General features: G+C 45.8%; 1 protein-coding gene across 3 annotated transcripts in view; it reads right to left on the bottom strand.

Moving 5' to 3' along the window:
• The window catches only part of LOC106565622 (transcription factor SOX-13), a 48,248-nt gene extending 42,622 nt beyond the window's left edge, over nt 1–5,626 (bottom strand). The window contains exons 1-2 of one of the 3 annotated variants that reach the window (XM_082959279.1): nt 5,561–5,626; nt 5,349–5,471 (exon numbers count right to left, since the gene is read on the bottom strand). The gene's annotated coding sequence lies outside the window, so the exon portion shown is untranslated. Of the gene's footprint in view, nt 1–230; nt 380–5,348 lie in introns of those variants that run through there. The other 2 variants (XM_082959278.1, XM_082959280.1) reach the window with 2 other exon arrangements.
• Nucleotides 5,627–6,000: the final 374 nt, after the last annotated feature.

Raw genomic sequence — 6,000 nt, forward strand, 5'->3', positions numbered from 1 at the left:
AAAAAGACACCAAACAAATGAGATGACTGGAAAATAAAGTCAGACAAAGTGCAACTTTAACCCAACAAACAAAAACAGTTCAGTTCCACAAACAAGATGTTACTGCCTTCGAACTTTATAACGTCGCAAATTGAAAACAGTCATGGATTAAACTTATTTTCAGTAATTTTGCTTTATAATACTGTATATTAATGACTGAAGTGGAACCAGTTGGTGGAAAGGAGTCTTACCTTGAAATATCTAAGAGAGGCTGATATGCAGGGCAGCAGGTAAGATGTGTTCTCTATTGTTGGACTCTACTGACTGAGCTATTTTGATCGAGTTTACTGACTGTCTCTTCTGAGAGCAATGCTGAGCCTGAGACATCCTCATCTATGTTTTCCCCAATAAGGTACCACTCACCACCGAGACAACAGGTGGAGACGGGGGGGTGTGTGTGTGTGTGTGTGTGTGTGTGTGTGTGTGTGTGTGTGTGTGTACGCATGAGATGAGGTGTTAGAGGGAGGGGTTGGAGATTCATCAAAAGTCAATGATCTCCTAACTCTCCTCTAGAGTATGAAGTCTGCATCAACCAATCAGTGAAACAAAACACTAAACTGGGTTTCCTGTGATGAGGCCATTGAAAGCCAGCATCATGACACAAAACCCTTTTTTCTAGCAAATGTTATTTTTCAGAGGAACCACTGTGTTAAGATAGCTAGCACTGAAGTGGTGCATTTCAGTTAGGTACAAAGATCAGGTAGCTAATGAAATCAAAGCATATTAGAAAATATTACCTCAAGGTCTCTAAATCATATCATGCCTCAAGAAGGAAAGAGTCCAAAACCATGTGAACTCTCACACACACACACACACACACTGGTGTGTAAAACCATTTTCTTTCATTGCAATGCCTCTAACCTAGTTTGCACTGAACTAACACACTTAGTCAAATGTAGTCAATGATTACTGCCCTCTTTGTCAATATTCTATCATTCTCGTCCTCTCTCACACATAAAGAAATCTGCCTGGCTCATTAATCACGGGGTTTGAGTCGCAGATCCAACAGGAGACAACATGCACTTCCCTTTCACCACAGGCCTTTCACTCCCCTCATTATGGACACAAGCCTTATCACTGTGCCCTGTGCCACCCTTCCCACAACATCCCTGTGCCCTGTGACACCCTTCCCACAACATCCCTGTGACACCCTTCCCACAACATCCCTGTGACACCCTTCCCACAACATCCCTGTGACACCCTTCCCACAACATCCCTGTGACACCCTTCCCACAACATCCCTGTGACACCCTTCCCACAACATCCCTGTGACACCCTTCCCACAACATCCCTGTGACACCCTTCCCACTTAACTTGTCATGGACTGAATAAGTGTGTTCCATGTGTATTCAGTTTTTAACAACAAATTCATCCTATTGTTTAATGACTTGATGAGCCAAGGACATTTGCAAAATACATTCTATGGATCACAGCAACCAATCTATCACTTTTTGTTTGATCTGAAAACACACACACACACCAGAGCACACAGGGGGAGCACACACACTTCTGTCTCCACTGTGGTGTCTCTCCGTGGACCCCTGGTTCAATAGGACAGAGAGAACAATGCAGACTGCCACAGAAGAAGAGGACAATCTTTGTCTGCTCTGCTGCCCTTATGGACCTGCTTTGGGGTGTATAGGAGATGGGCCACACAAACACTGCCCTGAGTTCTTGAACTTTGCCAATGGAAATGAAGTGGAGCAGAAACATATATGCACTGTGTGTCACAATAGAGCAACACTCAGAGAGCTAGCTAGACAGCCTATAGAGCAGCTGGATACATTTCAACAATAGGTCATTCATAGTTTCTCTACTCGGCAGGTAATCATGGACAATGCTTTATTTAGCCAGAAGGTGTAAAGACTCTTTCAATAGAACTTGACTGATAGGTCAAACTTGATAGGTGACTGGAAGATTGACTTGGAGAGAGAAAGTGCATCCAGGTCACCTCTCATCCTGTGTGAACCCTTTCACCTGGAGGCACATCCTCAGAGAGAGAAGGGGGGATGCTAGAGGTCAACCCTCCCCTTGTTCGAGCAGCACACACAGCCCGTCAGTTACTCTGGTTCATTTCCACACCGGAATTGTGTGTGTGTTTCTGCAGAAGTAGGTGGGCCCGCTGAAATGTTTGACAGTGGAGACAGAGACAGCTGAGACAGTACAGAGTGAACATGGAGTCAGCTCTCTGCTGCTGACAGACTGCATGTCAGTCCCTTCTCTGCCAGCTTTAACACAGACCCTCTCTGCTCTGTAGGCTGAAGACAACTGGAACTCACAGGCATTAGGGTTAGCCATTGGGCAAGAGCAAATAAGACTGTCTTTCTCTCTCGCTGTGTGTGTCAGAGAGAGAACGAGACAAAACAGAGTGGGAATGAGGACGGCAAAGAAAAGAGAATAAGAAAAGCGAGTGAGGAATAGATATGGACAGAAAGAAAGGTCAGGGACTCCCCACTGACGGACAGCTTTGTGTGCAGCCAGTCACTGTAAAGGCGAACACACACACTCTGGCTCTCTCAGATACACACTGAGGCCATAGCCTGGAAATGAAAGCCTTAAATCATCTTCAATTATGTAACTTCAGACTTCACAGTCCCATCACAAACACACACAGACCTAAACACAGTCCCATCACACACAGACCTAAACACAGTCCCATCACACACACATACACACACACAGACCTAAACACAGTCCCATCACACACACACACACAGACCTAAACACAGTCCCATCACACACAGACCTAAACACAGTCCCATCACACACACATACACACACACACAGACCTAAACACAGTCCCATCACACACACACACAGACCTAAACACAGTCCCATCACACACAGACCTAAACACAGTCCCATCACACCACACACACACAGACCTAAACACAGTCCCATCACACACACACAGACCTAAACACAGTCCCATCACACACACACACACACAGACCTAAACACAGTCCCATCACACACACACACAGACCTAAACACAGTCCCATCACACACACACAGACCTAAACACAGTCCCATCACACACAGACCTAAACACAGTCCCATCACACACAGACCTAAACACAGTCCCATCACACACAGACCTAAACACAGTCCCATCACACACACACAGACCTAAACACAGTCCCATCACACACACACACACACACGACCTAAACACAGTCCCATCACACACACACACAGACCTAAACACAGTCCCATCCACACACACACAGACCTAAACACAGTCCCATCACACACACACACACACCAGACCTAAACACAGTCCCATCACACACAGACCTAAACACAGTCCCATCACACACACACAGACCTAAACACAGTCCCATCACACACACACACACACACAGACCTAAACACAGTCCCATCACACACACACACACACAGACCTAAACACAGTCCCATCACACACACACACACACAGACCTAAACACAGTCCCATCACACACACACACACAGACCTAAACACAGTCCCATCACACACACACACACACCACACACACCCACACACACACACACACACACACACACACACACACACACACACACACACACACACACACACAGACCTAAACACAGTCCCATCACACACACAGACCTAAACACAGTCCCATCACACACACACACAGACCTAAACACAGTCCCATCACACACACACACACACACAGACCTAAACACAGTCCCATCACACACACACACACACAGACCTAAACACAGTCCCATCACACACACACAGACCTAAACACAGTCCCATCACACACACACAGACCTAAACACAGTCCCATCACACACACACAGACCTAAACACAGTCCCATCACACACACACAGACCTAAACACAGTCCCATCACACACACACACACACACAGACCTAAACACAGTCCCATCACACACACACACACACACACAGACCTAAACACAGTCCCATCACACACACACACACACACACACACACAGACCTAAACACAGTCCCATCACACACACACACACACAGACCTAAACACAGTCCCATCACACACACACAGACCTAAACACAGTCCCATCACACACACACAGACCTAAACACAGTCCCATCACACACACACAGACCTAAACACAGTCCCATCACACACACACAGACCTAAACACAGTCCCATCACACACACAGACCTAAACACAGTCCCATCACACACACAGACCTAAACACAGTCCCATCACACACACAGTACCCAGACATGCTCAACACACAGTAGGTATGCCTACCCAGACCCTGTACACTACAGAGTGACATGCTTTGCTTATAAAACCTGCACAATGCACACACATTGTCCATGAAGACTTCTCTGCTGTCTAGTGCTGTCAATCAACTCATTCCAGCCATCAAGACTTAACAACGCTCCGTCACCTCCACCCAGAGCTATGTCCATATGATCTAGAAGAGTAGACTGCACATAGATTCTACAAAAGGTACAACGTTACTGAATTATGAAGCATGTTCTCTTTCCTTATCTATTCCAACCAATTCTCCAACTCTACAAAGATATAGCCTAATCTACACGTCCAAACACCCAGGGGCAGACTGGGACCAAACATCGGCCATGGCATTTCAAACACACCAGCCAATTTCTTTCTTTGATGCCCACACACCGGCCCACTTTTTTTCCCCTCAATGAGCCCAAAATGGACTAGCAATCTGCCATTTGGCCATTATGCCAGATGCCTTGTCTGCCCATGCAAACACCCAACACCTCCCAGCAAAGTATTTATATAATAATTATACCATGAGAGAACACAGATATATTTAAAACATCTGCGTTTTAAACACTAGCAGCTATTCTCTGGAAAGTAGATGAAACAGTTTCATTTGAATTTGCAAACAGAAGTGGCATCTTCTCTTGCTTATTGCGTTCGTCGTCACTGTTCTGCCTATAAAAACAGTCCCAGACTGACACTCACACAGAATCAAACTGAAGAATAGGCGAGATGGACCGATCTGAGTAATTGATACATATGATATTAACTATTCGAGTTCGAATATGGTACACATATGAAAGTTGCAAATTGTCCTTTGGTATTCGAAAGAGTCGCGATACAGGATGCGCGCATGCTGTTTCGGGGGAAACGCATAGGAGAAACATCCCAAAGCACACAAAGTTATGCTTTATGTAATTGTATGGACAATAGGTAATACTGTATGTGTTGTCGATAACAGGTAGTACAGTGTGTCGGGAGTCATCACACCAATCCTGGGTAAAGTGGATTGTAAAAATACTATGTGGGTCGGGAGCTTTGCCGTGCCGCGCTCTGTTCACTCACCACTCCTGAAGCGCCCGGGATTTCCAAACTTCCGTCTCCACCGCTGTTTTTCCGAGCCCTCGCGGTTGACCGCTCACCGCATGCAAAGCACAAGAGGGTGCGTTGTGTCGACTTCTCTTCGGTCTACAGAGAATTAGAGGACAGAGTTACATAAGCGCCTATAGTTACTATCAGCTTCGCGGTAGTTCTCCCCAACGCTCACACAACCTCACCCCGCTTTCTCCCGATTACTTTCTGGTGTTTTGTGTCCAACATTCACGCTCCCTGCCACTCACCTCCCCCTTAAAGGCAAAGGACTCATTTAACTGTCGCGGCAGCGGGCTTGGAAGATAAGGGATAATGAGAAAGGGCCCGGGTATCCAATCAATATGATCTTTAGACTGGAAAGAATGGTATTTTCTGCACTCGATTCTCATTTGACACAATAACCAAACTGTCAATAAGGTATCCCTTCCCCTACACTCCAAAACAACACACATACACACATACACACACACACACAAACAAAGCAAAGGAGAGCATACATTAGGGCTCAAAAGTACCTAACCTAAAACTGCTCAGCACAGGTCTGTATAATCTAAACATTCATGGGACACAACATCCCTTATTGGAGTAAAGTATTCCAAACATTGAGAAAAGGGTTTGATCCCCA

This window comes from Salmo salar, chromosome 12 (genome assembly GCF_965601325.2).
Source record: "Salmo salar chromosome 12, fSalSal1, whole genome shotgun sequence".
NCBI classification, from domain to species: Eukaryota; Metazoa; Chordata; class Actinopteri; order Salmoniformes; family Salmonidae; genus Salmo; species Salmo salar.